Genomic DNA, 18,533 nt, shown 5'->3' on the forward strand with positions numbered 1-18,533 from the left:
ACTGTGATCCACACAGTCAAAGGCTTTAGCATAGTCAATGAAGTAGAAGTAGATGTTTTTCTGGAATGTCCTTGCTTGCTCCATGATCCAATGAGTGTTGACAATTTGATCTCTGGTGCCTCCGCTTCTTTGAAACCCATTTTGTACATCTAGAAGTTCTTGGTTCATGTACTGCTGAAGTCTAGCTTGAAGGATTTTGAGCATGACCTTGCTAGCATGTGAAATGAGTGCAGTTTTATGGTAGTCTGAACATTCTTTGGCATTGTGCTTCTCTGGGATTGAAATGAAAACTGAGTTTTTCCAGTTCCATGAGGCTACTTCTGAGTTTTCCAAATTTGTCAACATATTGTGTGCAACACTTTAACAGCATCATCTTTTAGTATTTTAAATAGCCCAGCTGGGCAAAAAAAAAAAAAAAATACCCAGGCTAATTATCTGAATATACATAAATGAATATAATTTTTAGGTGAATGTGCTTTGTAAACTATGGAATGTTATACAAATGTAATTGTTTTGGTAATTATCTGTGATAAATATGGACTAACCTTCTAGCTTTGGTAATAGAACCAGGACTACCTATCACAATCTGATAGTTGACTTGAAGATAAGAATTTTTATAGCTGGTCATTTCACATCAATCAAATTTAATCAATAAAACAGTGTGAAATAGATATTACCCTTATTTTTTAAATGAGGAAACCAATGTTCAGAGAAGTAAAGTGATTTACTCAAGGTCTCAGAATTTGTAAAAGCCTGAGACAACTTTCAAATATTTCATGGCTTTCCAATACACAAAACCTCATATGAAGAGACTTGTTCCTCTGTTGTCCTGAATCCTATTCTCATTTGTTAGACATTTGGTCTCGTGAAAGGGTAAGAAGGCATTTCATTTGCTTGTTTTTTTATAATTTTCATGTACTTCTACCTTTAATGCAAGAAAAAAGACATATGAATGATATTAGGTCTACCCAAAGATTTTCCTTAAGGACCAACTCAAAAAGTGACAGTATGGGGCTTCCCTGGTGGCTCAGTGGTAAAGAATCCACCCACCAATGCAGGAGACTCAAGTTCAATTCCTGATCCAAGAAGATCCCACATGCTTGAGCCTGTTCTCTGCAACAGAAGAAACCACTGCAATAAGAAGCCTGCACAATGCAATCAAGAGTAGCCCCCGCTCACTCCAAGAGAAAAGCCTGCATAGCAACAAAGACCTAGTACAGCCAAAAGTAAATCAATTTTAAAAATTATTTAAAAAAAGAAAGTGACAGTATGAGATGGCACTTCTTATAGAACAAGTTTGTCCTGTTTACTACATTGCCAAAACTTAGCAGACATAGTCAGGCTGGGTTATAGGAGTGGAGCTTTAAATTTCAGATGCGTATTTTATGAAGTGGATCAGGCACTCTGCAATATCTGTTTGTTAACAGTAATGTCCTAATATTCAAAAAGCCCTTGAGTACTTTTCTTTCCACCTTTGAAGAAAAGTGGAAGAGCACTGAGAAATGATAAGCCTGGCATGCTACAGTCCAGAGTCTGGGGTCGCAGAGTCAGACACGACTGAACGAACTGAAGTGAACTGAGAAATGATATGTAAAATAAAGTCATTAACTGACTAAAACTTTTTTCTTGTGAAAATAAAGACATAACTTGTAAAGACTGAAGCTAGTTTAGTTTCATATTATTAATGAATATGGGAATATATTTTATTCAAGTCAAATTTTGAATATGAAGCCTCGTGATTCAAGGTATTTCTCAAAAGGAATATTCTACCACCTACAAAATCTTTTTTTTTTTTCAAAATCTCTTTTAAGTGTAATGAAATATAAACACAGGGAATCAAGGTGAGTATGGTTTAAATATTTTTGTATTTAAATTTTAAATATTTGAAAAACAATAGTGCATTCTAGTGTTTAAATTCATGACTAAAAAGCTTAGTTATTAGAGGAAAGTTCTGTTGAGGTCAAATAATGTAACTAAAATGATGGACTGTTAATGTTTTGCAAATGAAGCAGAATAGATATTGACACGCTCTCTTATAGATTAAGAATCTACACAGTACAGGAAGTCAGGTGACATTTGCAAGGTTATACAAGGAGTGAACAGAAATTAGAAAAAAATTAAGCCTCATACTTCCTCTTTCTTTGTAAAGATCAAACTTTACCCCACAGAGGAAGAGGAGCCAAAAGACATAGCAATGATAACAAAACAAAAATAAGATAAAATAGAAGGAGAGAATCATGTTTTAAAAACAGCAAACAGCTCTCATTCTTAAATTCTTTACCTTAGAAGGAGGAGTTTTTCTTTTTCCCACCAGCCAAGGAGGAACTGGGGAGAAAGCAGCACAGAAATAGGATGTTTGAATCCAGACTGCCCCAGGAGGCCTGATTTATCTCAACATATCACTGGAGCCTCAAAGAATTTTCAAATTCCAGGGCTCTCCTGGAAATTTACTTCTAATGTTGATGAGAGTCCCACTTTCCTCTTAGGACTCCATGTTCCTGATAATAGATCTGTAGCACGGTTGCCCCTGGGGCTGAGGGAAAAGAGGAAGCCATTTACCTTGAGGTTTTCTTGCCAGTCATCACCTTGTTGTGAACCATCCAATCTGATTACACGGTAGAAATACCACTGAGCACAATATTGGAGAAAAATCCAAAGTACATTAAAAAAAATCTATTATAAGTGGAAAATGCCATTGTTGCCAACTCCCTTTGGCATTTCCTACCACTGAATCACAAACTGACTGAAATAGGAAATAGGAACACATGGTTTTATGGGAAACCAGCTGCCTTCAACAACCAGACTTAATATATTGACTTTGGCAATGATTGAATGCCTCCTGCTATATAAGAGGTTTGAAAAGTGAATTGAATAGTACTTAAGTAAGTTTGTGTAGATGGAATGTGTTACATTAGAACAAGGCTGTCACTTTAAGCAGTAGGAACTTACCCTCTCAAAATCACTTTTCCTAGTAGACCTCTGAGTGACTGACTGTTTCCTGAAGGTGCACCTCTGAGATCTCACATCCAGGAAAACAGGAAATTCAGAGAGGAAGCAAATGCCTGTGCTAGACTAATGTGCTTGCTTCATGTGAAGCAATCGCATTGGATTACCATGGAGATTTACTGGTAGAGGACAAATGCTTAGTTATAACAGTCTGTCACCACTTCCGTTATGAGGTTTCCAACAACTAAAAGACTCTTTCTTGTACTATACCTTTAATCATTTGATGTTCATTGGATCCTATTTTAGATACACGTTTGAAAAAAAAAAAAAGGTCAAATGATAATGTTTGTGATTTTCACCCACGGGTATCATTCAACTCATGGAAGGAATTATGATTGAGATTTATTCATAGGTTTTACTTGATACTCTTTTTTCTTTGATTTGCTTCTAGAAATTTGGCAATAAATGATAAATCTTGCCAGTCAACCGCTAAAAACAGATAAACAGATTTTATGAAACAAAAATAATGGCCATTATTAGCATCCAAAATAGTAGCAACACAGCAGCAAACACTAATGCTTAATTATAGGTATTTCCCCCTAGAGTTCTTGTTTCAAAAGGCTACATTTGTGTCTTAATAGAATCTAGTATCTTAAGAACTGGAAGAATCCTAACTACATCAGCCACCTACAAATTCAAGAACTTCCTCAAGTATTATTTTTTCATGTTATGTATAAGGCCACAACACCAACTACTGAAACTATAAATGTTAGAATCTGCATTTAAATGAAGCAGATGTATTGCAGATGATATTATATTTTTTATAGCCTATAGTTCACATATGGCATGAGTGTAACTCTTTTCCTTTTAAAATTTATAATACACAAATGAGTAAACTCTTCTGAAATCCTTCTTTCTGATAAAAGCATTCATTTAATTGTTTATTACTTCAAAATATGTTTTTGGTTTGACCTCAGTGTCCATGACATTTAAATGCTGTCAATGAGCATCAGACAATTAAAATGTTTTCTCTTGTAAAATGTAGCTGCTTTCACAAATCAGTGAGCAAACATGACCATGAATTACTTTTGCTATGAGACTGCAGACCCTGAAGATAGACTAAAACCTAGCTATCTTTCCATCTTATGCAAACCTAGCATAATGCCTTGCATATAGTAGACACCCCAAATTTTTGGAAAATACCAAAATGTTTTGGAAATAATTGCATATGTTTTTAGGATTCATATGTGTCTTAGGAAACTGAATAGAGTAGAAAAAGCAACACCAAAAAAAGGTAAAAAAAAAAAAGAAAGAAACCTGAAACTATTGTAAATAGGAAGAGATTGCTGTCTCATCCTCATGTTTGATCTTTATCCTCAACTTCCATTACACACACATACAAACACATTGAGGAAAAAGTCATGCAAAAAACAGAACCAAAAAACACTTTTCTACGCAATTCCCCCCTCCTCCCAGATTTGACATGGTGGAGATTTTTCTGGGTTTTTTTTCAGCCTCACCATGAGATTTCTGGGTTTGTCTGTTTTCTTTTGGCATCCTCCTGACATTCAAATGAAAGGCTTAGCTGACTTTGCTATTGGCTAAGTTCGGCAGAAAGAAAGAGGTCCACCTTTACTTCTCTCTCAGTCCTGATCAGTTCTGAATAGAGGCAGGCCTGACTCTTTGCTTCCTAAGATACTAACCTTTTGAAGAAAAGTAAGCTCAAGCTCCCCAAACCTACCGTTCAGTGTGGTGTATAAGCAACTAACATGTACTCTGGGGAAAAAAAAAAAAAAGAAGAGAATGAAGAGATCACAGAAGTAAAAGCCTCTTTTTCAATCACAGGCAGGTACTCCCCCTCATCCTTTCCTTTTCTATCTAACATGCAGCAGTCTTGAGCGAAGCAATCTCTCACTTTATAAGTAAAAGGAATTGCTGAAGGAAGAAAGAAATATTAGGAGACCTCGAGACCAATTATTCCAGCTACTGTGGCTGTGTAACTCTGGGTGAGTCACTCTTCTTCAGGAAATTGAAACTATGTCAAATATGCGAAAGTTACTGAAGTTGGCTGCAGAGGAGAATGTGGATCCTCTGGTAATTTCAAGTTTCCTCCCTACTTCTCTCTCTGAGAAGCACACACATAAATATAATGAAGGCTGATGGGGAGGGGACGGTCAGGCAGAGGGAATGTGTTAACATACAGTCTCAAGAAATCTGTGAAAAAAAAAAAAGAAATCTGTGAACTCAACCTAGCCACTAGGCTAATATAGGGTAATATAATTATCTTAATCTAAAGATTTATCTAATGAACTTAAAATATTCTGCAAAGGTGAGCTATTTATTCCCATCAATCAGTGGAAGAAATCTGAGAGAAATTAAGTGGGAAAAAATTTTTTTTGTTTCATGATTCACATAATGAAAATGGAGGATAATTCAACAGGAAAATACCTCATAATAACTTCTTCCTGTTAGTGCCATACCAGAATCAGTTCAGTTCAGTTCAGCTCAGTTGCTCAGTCGTGTCTGACTCTTTGCGACACCATAAATTGCAGCACACCAGGCCTCCCTGTCCAACACCAACTCCCGGAGTTTACTCAAACCCATGTCCATCGAGATGGTGATGCCATCCAACCATCACATCCTCTGTCGTCCCCTTCTCCTCCTGCCCCCAATCCCTCCCAGCATCAGGGTCTTTTCCAATGAGTCAACTCTTCGCATGAGGTGGCCAAAGTATTGGAGTTTCAGCTTCAGCATCAGTCCTTCCAATCAACACCCATGACTGATCTCCTTTAGGATGGACTGGCTGGATCTCCTTGCAGTCCAAGGGACTCTCAAGAGTCTTCTCCAACACCGAAGTTCAAAAGCATCAATTTTTCAGCACTCAACTTTCTTCACAGTCCAACTCTCACATCCATCCATGACCACTGGAAAAACCATAGCCTTGACCAGACAGACCTTTGTGGGCAAAGTAATGTCTCTGCTTTTTAATATGCTATCTAGGTTGGTCATAACTTTCCTTCCAAGGAGTAAGCGTCTTTTAATTTCATGGCTGCAATCATCATCTGCAGTGATTTTGGAGCCCAAGAAATAAAGTCTGACACTGTTTCCACTGTTTCCCCCTCTATTTGCCATGAAGTGATGGAACCAGATGCCATGATCTTAGTTTTCTGAATGTTGAGCTTTAAGCCAACTTTTTCACTCTCCTCTTTCACTTTCATCAAGAGACTTTTTAGTTCCTCTTCACTTTCTGCCATAAGGGTGGTGTCATTTGCATATCTGAGGTTATTGATATTTCTCCCGGCAATCTTGATTCCATCTTGTGCTTCTTCCAGCCCCGTGTTTCTTATGATGTACTCTGCATAGAAGCTAAATAAGCAGGGTGACAATATACAGCCTTGACGTACTCCTTTTCCTATTTGGAACCAATCTGTTGTTCTATGTCCAGTTCTAACTATTGCTTCCTGACCTGCATACAGGTTTCTCAAGAGGCGGGTCAGGTGGTCTGATATTCCCATCTCTTTCAGAATTTTCCACAGTTTATTGTGATCAACACAGTCGAAGGCTTTGGCGTAGTCAATAAAGCAGAAAGAGATGTTTTTTTGGAACTCTCTTGCTTTTTCGATGATCCAACGGGTGTTGGCAATTCGATCTCTGGTTCCTCTGCCTTTTCTAAAACCAGCTTGAACATCTGGAAGTTCGCGGTTCATGTATTGCTGAAGCCTGGCTTGGAGAATTTTGAGCATTACGTTAGTAGCGTGTGAGATGAGTACAATTGTGCGGTAGTTTGAGCATTCTTTGGGATTGCCTTTCTTAGGGATTGGAATGAAAACTGACCTTTTCCAGCTATACCAGAATGAGGTACATCAAAAAACAAATTGTTCACAAATATCCAAAGATCTCTGAAATCCTAGGCATTGTTAGGGACTAACATGTATTACACCCAGTCCTCAAAAAAAACTTTTTGAGGCAAGTTTTACAATTTTGATTTTATCATGGCAGAAATCAAGGCTCTGTTACATATTCAGGATACAGAAAATTGTCTTCCAGCTTAATGTCATCTTATCACATTTACAGGTCACTACTATATTCTTTCAGTAAACTACCACCTTTCAATAAACTCTATCTCTGTATCTATCCATCCATCCACCCATCCATCCATCTCTCCATATTTGATAGTCACTAATCAGAAATATTTGCCAGAACATTTTTGCACTTACAAGTGATTCTGGTAAGTAAAGGAAAAAATTCCATAATTTTGGGCTCTCCTTAACAATGATCAAGAGGTGGTGGGGGAGTACCAGGAGAGCCACTCTTGTTTACTCTGTTTATTGTAGGGTAGGGCAGTACTGGTATTTGGAATACTAATAAAGCAGAGTCTGGGTCTATAACTTCAGTTATCAAAAGAAAGAGGCTTTGATGGATTGTGCCCTCTGATTACAATCTCTGTGAGAAACACACACATATGTATTGTTCCCTGTAAAATGAGGACTTTGTACGGATAGGCTGTACAGTGGGATGAAAAGTGCTTCAAGAGAATCTCTGGAGCAGCAGGACTCTTGATCATCACACCCCCTGAAATGTTATCATTTCTTTTCAGAAAGCAATGGGATCAATTTAAATGTGCTACCACCTGCCTACAAGCGTGATTTCAGGGAGTTCAGCATATCTTCCAAATCCTTCCTAGCTCCTTCCTCTCATATCAACATCATTCTTCTAAGTGCCTACTCTTCAAAAGCGGTAGGTCCCAAAGCACAAGTCTTCATCTGTCATCAGACATGTACTACTTGATGTGAATGGAGGTGAAGACTATGAAAACAATAATCCCCTCCTAAAGGACTGGGGAAGAAACAGGTAAAATTGGGGAGGCTCGGGACACAAAGACAAATTTGTCAATTTCACTATGTTGCCTAGGACATAATCTGGGGATAATGAGAACCCTGTCGGTCAGGAGTCATGGGGAATTTATTTTAACCACTAGTGAATAAAGTGAGTAGGAAATAGATGCCTAATGCCTCATGTTAGCAGAGTCCTTTATAGTCAAATGATCCTCCTTGCTATCACCCCTGGGTGAGCCTAGCAAGCCTTTGCCCCAGTCTCTGTGCATACCATGGATGGAAAGAAAGAGTAAAGGTTTTGCATTCAGAACAGACTTAGGTTCAAATACAACTCATCCGCTTATTGGCCATTTGACCTTCGGCAAGTTAGCCAGTCTCACAGGGCAGTCAGGAGGATGTAATGTGATTTTGTAAGTAAAGAGCTTTGTACAGTGCCTGTTACACAAAAGGGATCGAATATACAATCAGTTCTTTCTGGGTCTCTGCTGAAAATAACACCAGGACAAAAGCCCAGCCTTGAACCTAAGCCCAGTCAACTCTGAGTCCTAACTGCTTGCCCAAATCCTGCTGAATTTTTATCTAAGCTTGCACCCTCTTTTCTTATACTTTCCAGTAACAGGATGAAGCTTCAGGTACGTATCTTACCTGCTTTATATCTACCAACTACACTCCATGAGTGGCAGTACCAGTTTCAGTCAGACTGGAGGCTGCTCTGGTCCCCTTCAGACTTGGTGATTTAAACCAAGGGTTCTCAACACTTCCTGGAACCACCCAGACCTAAAACTTCACTGTATGTAGAGCCAGAGAATATGCATTTTTAAAAAAGCTCCTCTTCCCTCACTGGAAGGGCCATCTCACTAATCTTCACCGATTCTTGATTCCATGCAGAAGTTGCCAGCATGATGTGAAACCAAGACTGAAGTATCTACCTTGCAGATAGTGGGTGCTTAATACATGTTTATAGAACAAATGAAGGTTTGCTGTTGGATGTTATTTTTTTCCTTACGAAGATATTTAGCCATGGAATTTAAAAATAATGGCACATACTATATGTGCAATGAAGACTGGTTTCTGAATGATTAAAGCCTGTTTTCTTTTGGGATGTATTTTGGGAAGGCAACTATTTGGGAGAATGCCTGTGAGTACAGAAGTTCCATGAAAGTCAATGAAATGACAGCATATGGAAGAGTTTTATGAAGCATGAAGGAATATTTGAAATAATAATGATGCTATGTCATTCAAATCTTAGGGTTGGGTAGTACATTCTAGTTTGTTCTAGAAAAAAGGGAACTGGGGTAAGTACTTTCTGATAGGTTACAGTGTATGTCAGCAGGAAGGGGAAAAGCAAGAAAGGGGTCTCATTGCTCTACAAGCACAATAAAAGGACCTATCTCCTTTTTCTCCTTTTTAAAAAAATTTGTTAGTGTGGAGAATTTCAAACATATCTAAAGTAGAGAGAAGCGTATCGTAAATCTTCATACCCATCACGCAGCTTCAACAATTATCAACACTTTGTCTATATTGGACCAAGCTACGTGATACAAAATAAGGCTTCTGGGTTTGAAGAACATTTGAAAAGAACGTGTAAATAAATGCTTTAGGACTAGGTCAACATTCTTTGGGAAGATTCAGAGATAACATGTACTCCCAGAGCCCATTTAGATATATTTTTCAACATCTGGCTAACAATTCAGCTTTGAGTTGGATGATTAGAGCATCCCAAACTCTGCACAATCTCCTAATGGTGTATATAATAGAGTATTTGTCTCTAAAAAAACAACTTATTTATTTTTAGAACTTTAGAAAATTTCCCCATCTGGGCTACAAAGAACCAGTGAGCCTACTTCACTGTGGTTCCTACATTTGTGGCCACAGATATTCCACCACCAAGCTAGTATTATGACAATCCAGAGCAAGACAGGCTGGAGGTCTGGGTTTATCAACTGAAGACAGTCTCTGAGTGTGAAAGTTTATACTCTAAGGCAAAATATTAAGATGAGTAGTTTCATGTTGAATACAAGTAATTTCCTGGGAATCACTATTACCTGACTCAACCATTTATTTAAGTATATGGTAGTGTGTCAAGGTTTAGCTTTTCTACCATTTCTTTTTCCAAGTAACCAGTCTGTATTTTCAGTTTTTAGTACAAAGTCATTGAGTGCTACGTTGTACTCTTCGACAGTGGAAAGTGAAGGCTGAATCTTAGTGAAACCATTGCTAGGGAGGAATCGACCATATCATGCTTAATACATATAGTTTCACACACAGATCAATATGTATTTGTTGAATGAACAAGATTGAGTTGCTGTTCAAAAATACATATCTTCCTTCCAAGTATTTTTCTAGCTGTTCATGTGTTTTAATATCACATTAATGTGTTTTAGTCATACAAAAAATATTGCCTATCTCCAGCGTATTTTCCTTTGGGATTCAAATTCCATGTTGATAATCTTGCTTTCTGGCCTATTAGTTCCTTTACCTTGAGCTCTGTGACTCCATCTCATTCTGCCTCAGATATTCCTTAGTATCACCACACCTTAGTTTTTACCACCATCCATAACCTCTCCACATCTGAGACTTTCAAAGTGAAACTTCCTCTGACCTCTACCTATTTCTCTCTTCTATTACCTCACTTTTTCTGACCCCCTCCCCCCTTCAAATTTTCAGGCCCAGTCCCTTTGCTCTTCTTCCTTTTGTCAGCCTTCCTGGCCTCTCAGGATGTCCCAAGGCACCTACTTTAGGACAGCTTTTCTCAGGGACAGTTTTTCCACTGTGCTTGCTGCACCTGCATCCCAATGACTTACGTCACTCATCTTGGGTCAAAATTGTCCTGCCAATCTCCAGCCCTGGTTAGGCCAGCCATCTGTTTCTTGTTCCTTTTCTAGGCAGCTGAACAATTCTGGTGAAAATGGACATAACTGGGTTGATTGGATGCTCTAACATATATTTTTCCAATCTGCCTGGAAATTCAATAACCCTGGGAATTCCCTTTCTTCCCTCTCATCAGTTCACCCTTAAAATATATGTGGTTGTTGGACTTCTCTGGTGGTCCAGTGGTTAAGATCCTGCACTGTCAACGCACGGGGTACAGGTTCGATCCCTGGTCAGGGAACTAAGATCCCATATGCTGTAGGGCACACCCCCACCCCCCAAAAAAGAAAATAAACATAGCTGTTGTTCCAATCTTTTGCACTTCCTTTAAATTTCTGCACCCACCTCCACCCTCTTTTTGCTACCTTGGGAAGCTGGAGATCATCTGATATGAATGCTACATAAATTTCATTCTGTTCAAATTATCACCCATTCCTTTTGTCTTCTTTCCAACCTCTGAAGACTTTTCCTAATTTCCTTCTAAGGCTAGTGTTTCCATCTCTCCTATTCTCTCCTTCCTCCCTAGGTCCTTCTTGACTTTGATCCCCTTCCATCTTCTCCTCTTCATCTACTCCCCTTCCATTTCTGTGCCTCCCTCGACACCTACAAACCTTTCTCTCCTGGGTTAATCCTCTCCCTTGATTCTAATTTCTATCTTGGTTTCTTCTCCCTCTTGATCCTCAGCATCATCAGCCTATGGAAAGTCCTGAAACCAAACTCTTAGATCTTCTGCTCAAATTCTGTTTTTAGCAGAATTTGACAATATTCACCACCACCTTCTTACTAGAACTGTCATCTCCACTGGAGCCCACATTATATTGTTTTGGTCCTTCTGTCTCAAGGACTGCTTTTGTTTAGCTTTTTTCCAAAATTCCTAACCTGTCCCACACCTTCCCTACCTTAAAACAAGTCCTTTAAATATAAACTTTCCAAAGGTTCAGTGTTCAGTCCTCTTAAGTCTTGACAGTCCTGGCAATCTCATAGTATTTAACAGTTTGATCTACCTAGCTACCCCCTTTATGAGACTGACTCTCAGCTCTGTACCTTTAGCCCTCATCCGTCTTCCCTTAATCACTCTGTTCCTAATTATATGCTGATGTACATATGATCAATGTATAATACACATTGAGGTATTACAGACATCTTAAAGTCTGATCTAAATTAAACTCATCACTTTTCATTCCTGGGTTTTTATCTTCTAATCAATCCAGTGAAGTCTCTTTGCATCGTTATATTTCAAATCAATCTCCTCTGCTTACTACCTTCTTTCAGAAACTCACTTTTCGCGTCCAGACCATTGCATAGCCAGCCTCTTAAACGGTTTCCTTACTTTCCGTTTGTTTTTCTTCCATTTAGTGGAATAATAGCAAATCAATTTTGCTATTCACACGTCAAGTACTTTTACATTAAAAACAACACAAAAACAAGACAACAATAACAAAAGCTCTTTCCTTTTCTTTGGCTCATTTAATTCTCCCCCTACTCATACCCTAAATGTTAGCTTTTCTGAACATCACTGCTGGAGTCATCTTCCAAATCTTCAGATTTAGGTGGGTCACTTTGGGCTTAAAGATTTTCCTTTCCTCCCCACTGCCTCTGTAGTCAAAGTTCTCCGTGATTTGGTCCAAATCCATCACTCTAACCTTAAATCCCACTCAACTCTTGCACCCTGGTGTGTGACAAGTCGTATGGACAACCCCCCCAGCCCCACCCGCGAAACAGGCCCTGTGTTCAGTTGCCTTTTATGAAATTATTGCCTTTGTCACTTGCCCTTCCTTCCAGATAAACTTTTGCAAGTTCACCTGGTTGTCAAAGCCTAATTCACATCATTCTCCTCCAAAATGCTCTTTCCCCAATACCAAAATCCAAACAAGAGCCTCCCCACATTATTAGGTACTTGGTTTTATTTGGAACACAGAATTTACCACAATCAGTCTTAGTATCCAATTGTTTGTTTCTCTTCTCCATTAGACCATGCACTTAGAAGAAAGGGACAGACTAATTCATTTCTGTATCCAACATAATGAATACAAAGTGCTCCTACAGTGGGTGTTTTATTTTTTGAATTGTTGAATTCTATAGCAAGAGTTGCTTTGACTTAATTTACAGAAGAAAATTTAGCTTATTTTGATGAGGAGGATTTTTATTTTGTTCTTCATTGATTCGGTCTTTATTGTAGTATAAATTTTCCATTCACAATAGAACTTCTATAGCTGGAAATATTCAATGGATAAAAATTCATGATATTCATAATATCAAAACTAGTCATGGACTACTGTAACCAATAATAGCATGTTAAAAGAATAGCACAGTGTAGATGAAAGAATGTATGCAAATGTTAGGGAAGATTGACTATAATTAAAAAAGATAATGCATGTAACATGCTTACTCATTCTCTGGTATAGACTAAGTGCTGGGTAAATGTTACCTAATACTATTAAATAGCAAGTAATAAGTGGCTGGAAAAAATAATTTCCTTTTCTCTTGTAGTCTACATAGTTTTGTGTGACAGTTGATAGTAACTTTGCATTTGGTTTTAAGTCAGTAAGATATGTCCTTTTATGATTATTTTGAGAGCAAGTAACAAAGGTTAAGGCATGTGAGGAGATAGAATGATGTAATTAACCACGTGCACTATTGATGAAGACTTGGCTTCACTCTGTACCACTTGATATTCAGTGAAATAAATAATGGTGATAATTGTCACATTCCTAACAAAGACATCTGCTAAACCAGGCTACTCAAGCAAAGCTGTTTGCTACTGACAGCTTGCTTCAAATGTGAATGTTGCCATTAAGAAAAAATAGAATTTCTGTATTTATCACATTACCTAATATGTTGTGTTGGCAGTGCTTCATCTGGAAACCAAAAGAAGCATAGATGATAATTAAATTTAGCACTCAAACTTCTAAATTTGTTTCAGGGACTATTAGAAGATCTTTAAATCTTTTTGTTGTTGTTTTAATGTAAATGCAATATATCTACATGTTAAAAATAAAAAATCCACCAGGGACTTCCCTGGCAGTCCAGTGGTTACAATTTCACCTTCCAATGTAGGGGGTGCAGGTTTGATCCCTGGTGGAGACCTAAGATTCCCACATGCCTTGTAGCCAAAGGACCAAAACATTAAAGAGAAGCAATATTGTAACAAATTCAATAAAGACTTTTAAAATAAATAAACATTTAAAAATCCAACATTTAAGAATGGTTCCAACTGAAGGGTAAAATTCTTCTTTCTCTTTACGTTCCCACCCTCCTCTCTAGACATTACCTTTGAAATCACACACTATGTAAAAACTGCACTAAATAGTAATCAAAATCAAACAAAATCAATCAGTCAAAAAGCTCCATTGCTAAGTGATATTCAAAAAGACCCAGAAGAATGAAAACTTCACTCTATCCCCTTGTCTGATGACTGATCACTAAGCGGTATCATCCTTAGACTAGGATGAGAAAAGACCCTGACTCTGAGCTCAAACTTTTGAAGAGCCTACTCTTGCCTTCCTGTCAGTGACAAAAACACATCAGTAATGTCTACAAGGGAAGCATCCATCAGGTTTTAGCAAATGTTCTGCAAAGGAAGAGTGATATATTATAATCGTTCAAGGAAGCAAATTAATTCTAAGAGTTTTTGAAAGGAATGATTGCTATTTACTTTTCATCTTCATGGAGGACCTGCATGTGCGCCTGGGAAGATTTTATAAAGGATCCAAATAATAAGCTCTTCAAACACAAGTGAGGACAAAATCACAGCTTCAAGGATGATAGAAAATCACACAGTTCTTTTCTTCCCCTCTAATTTCTGTAATTTTCTTAATTTAATAATTCAACAGGTTGTTTTGGGCCTACCATCTTGTTAGATACTGGTAAGAGCTCTGGAGATGTAAATATTACACACTCCCTGATGTCCTACATAATTAAAATTTAAGTGAAGTTGACAGACTTGGGAAAAATAATGATGAATTTATATTTTAAGTGCTATTAAAGAGGTATGCACTAAGGAGTGTTACAAGAACTAAAAATAATTCTATAGGGGATTAGAGATAGAAATGAGATGTAAACAAGAAGAGGAAGGAGACTACAGAAGGTAAGAGTGGCATTTAAGGCATGAAGATGGTCAAGAGAGACTGAGTTGTCTAATCTCACATTGAACCCTCACTCGATTGGTCCCTTTAGAACAGAACCCTCTTCCCCAAAGAATGGTCCCTTATGTTGGTCATGTACAAATTGATACTTTAGATAAAGCCAATTTACTCAGAAAAGGATTCTCTTTGTCATTCTCATTGAAATTTTCTGATTAAATCAAGGAGAAAGTCTGTAACTGGTATCCTTTTCAATACCTTCTCATAGAACCTGGTGAGCTACAGTCCATGGGGTCGCAAAGGGTTAGTCACGACTGAGTGACTAACACTAACTAACACTAATATTTGTGTCACTTTTTTTCCCCCTTGCATTACTTTTTAAATATAGAAATATTGGGCCTCAAGTCCAGAGCAATCAGGAAGCAACAACATTTAATAACACTATGTTATTCTCATTGTATTTATTTTGAAGATTACTTTTCTGTTTCTAGAAAATGACGCTGCCTTTCCATTTACTGTTATCATATAAAGTTTTTATATATTTATTTATTTATTGACTGTGCTGGGTCTTCGTTGCTGTGTGGTCTTCTCTCCAGTTGTGGGGAGCAGGGGCTACTCTCTAGTTGCAGAGTGTGGGCTTCTGATTGTGGTGGCTTCTCTTGTTGTGAAGTGCAGGCACTAGGGCACAAGGGCTGGTTGTGCATGGGCTCAGTAGCTGTGGCTCCTGAGCGCTAGAGGACAGGCTCAGTAGCTATGGTACACTGGCTAAGCTGCTCTGAGGCATGTGGAGTCTTCCTAGATCAAGGGTAGAACCTGTGTCTCCTGTACTGGCAGGCAGATTCTTTACTACTGAGCCATCAGGGAAGCCCTCCCTTGCACTACTTTTTAAATATAGAAATACCAAGCCTCAGGTCCAGAGCAATCAGGAAGCAACAGCATTTAATAACACTATTATTCTCATTATATTTATTTTGAAGATATTACTTTCTATTTCTGTAAAATGATGCTGACTTTCCACTTACAGTTCTGATATAAAGTTTTAAATTCATTCATTGAATATACATTTTTATTGAATATCTTTAATGTGCCACGCACTATTCAATGAACTTGTGGTACATCAGTGGAGAAAACAAAAATTTCTATCCTGAGGACCTTATAACATAGCTTACCATTTTGTTTAATTTTAGAGTTTGAAATAAACTGGGTCAATTCTAAAGAGGCTACCAAGTAAATAATGATACAGGTGATAGCAGTACTGGAAGGTAGTCTAGAGAAGTTACCATAGACTGTGTTAAGCTACTTAAAAGTGAATCCTGACTCAACAACCTGTTAGTTCTGTGATGTTGAGTCATTTACTTCACTATGCCTCAATTTCCTCCCCTGTAAAATATTGTGAGAAATCATTAAATGTTGGGAATACTGGTAAGAATCCTGAAATTGGTACTCAAATGACTGAATCTGGAGAAACTAGAATAGACAGTTCAAACAAATGTTTAAAACAATGCAAGATCAGGGCTTATGTTTTGTTTGTAACTTCTTGTTTTGAAACAATTTGACTTATAGAAAAGTTACAAACATAGAACAGAGTTCCTGTGTGCCTTTGATCCAGTTTCCCATCAGAGTTCAACAGTTTATGTGACCCCTAGCATAATAATCAAAATTAAGAAAGTAGCGTTGTTATAATACCTAATAATAGCAAATAACGAATCTGCAGACGTCCATTGGGATACCCTGTTTACCCTATGGTCCTTTCCCACGATGCCTTTCCCAAATGCCATGGATTTGCCAGCTCTGCTTAGTCTCCAACTACGTGGACCATTCCTCAGTCTCTCCTTGTCTTTCATGACTTTGACACTTATGAAGAATATTAGTCAGTTTTTTGTACAATTTGCTGTGTTTGCTATTTTCTCTTGATTAAATTGAGTTTTACGCATTTTTTATCAGAGTTCACTGAAGTGATGTACCCTTCTCAGGACATCATAATCCAGGACTTCACAAAGTTGGTATCTTCTGCCAGTGATGTTAAGTCCCATCACTTGATTAAGGTGCTATTTGCCAGGTTTCTCTACTATAAAATTACTAGTTTTACCTTTATAATTAATAAATATTTGGGGGAGACACTTTGAGATTATGAAAACATCCTGTTTCTATTCCACTGATTTTAGTATCCACTGAAGGACCTTACCTGAAACAAATATTACTGTGGCGTTTTGTGTTCAGTTTTCTATTCCTCACTTCTATTTTCCTTTTTCTTTTTTTTTTTGTAAGATAGACAGTCTTTTCATCCCCCACTTATTTTAAAATTCACTTGTTAATATTAGTAAGATTCATGAATATTTTACTCTGGATCATAATCCAATTCTATTGCTATTTTATTTCTTGCTCAGATTGTTTCATCTTTAGTTATTGGGAGTCCTTTCTGGTTGAGCCCTATGTCTTTTTCATATGCTGCCACTGGGTTTTGAGTACTTTCTTACTGTTTTTGTCATCACCAGATGCTCCAGACTCTCTGCCCCAACTCTGGAGTTAACAGCTGCTCCAGAAAAAGAACGTAAATCAAATCAAATCTTACAGTATAAATATTAAACAGAAGCAAATTAAAAACATAAAAATTTAATTTTCATTAAAAACTTTAATTTTTTTTAAATTAAAAAATAAGACAAGATGGCATCATCTTTTCCCCTTGGAATTTGGCTGCTACTTGAATTACAGTTTCTCTCTCAGTCCTAGGTTGATAGTATTCATCTGATGAGCACAATATAATATCATGGAGCAGTGGAGGGGTGTTTTATGCAGGGTGAATAATACTAAAATTCACAGCTTAAAGATTAAGAATGTACACTCTAGAGTCAGATTGGCTGGGCTCAAATTCTAACTCAACCCCTGATGAGCCATATGACATTAGGCATGTTACTTAATTTCTGTGTGTCTCAGTTTCTTCATGTGTAAAAATGAGGTTAATAATGGTACTTAAAATGTTTAGAAGAGTTCTTGGCACATCAGCATAAATTTTTACCACCAATTTATAGTGCTCTTTAAATCTTACAAAGGACTTTCAATTATTTTAGCTCATTTTTATCACCAATAGTACTTGGTGTATTCCAGAGAAGGTGAAACTTAGAAAGGTTAAGTGATTTTTCCAGGATCATATAGCTTGAAAGTGGTAAAGACAAGACTCAGACTTTAATCATCCAACCGCAAACTCTAGGTAGGAATGTAAGCACCAAGTGTGGAAAGTAGAACATTAAAAAAACTAATAGAACAAAACTCCATCTTAACAAATTACCTGAGAACTTGTAGTCCTAAAGTCAGAACTTTAGTGAGGTCTTTTCTTGAATCTATTTGGATTTCTTAACCTGGTTTATGACAACAGCTTTAAAAAAAAAGAACAACCTGATATATTTATGCAAAATTGTGCATATGTGTCTTTTTTTGCTGGGAAAAGTGTTCACATATTTCATCAAATTCTCTAAGGAGTTCATAAATCCCAAAAGGTTACGAACTTTGCCTGGGCTTCCTGAATTCTTGGACAACATACTTAGGAGGAGTGGTTATTGTGTATTTGGATGTTTATTTAAAGAGCCATATTGAGACAACTCTCATCTTGATGAGAAAATAGTTAAAATTTTTTCTTACCTGTTCTTAAACTTTTTAACATGATAATTTTCAAATGTTTACAAAAGTGCAACTCCCATATACCCATCACTCAGCTTAAAAAAATGTTTAATATAGAGTCAATCTTGTTTTACTAAAAACCCTCAAACACAAATAGCCCCCCTTTGATTATTTTAACAAAACC

Source organism: Cervus canadensis, chromosome 3, assembly GCF_019320065.1.
Source record: "Cervus canadensis isolate Bull #8, Minnesota chromosome 3, ASM1932006v1, whole genome shotgun sequence".
NCBI classification, from domain to species: Eukaryota; Metazoa; Chordata; class Mammalia; order Artiodactyla; family Cervidae; genus Cervus; species Cervus canadensis.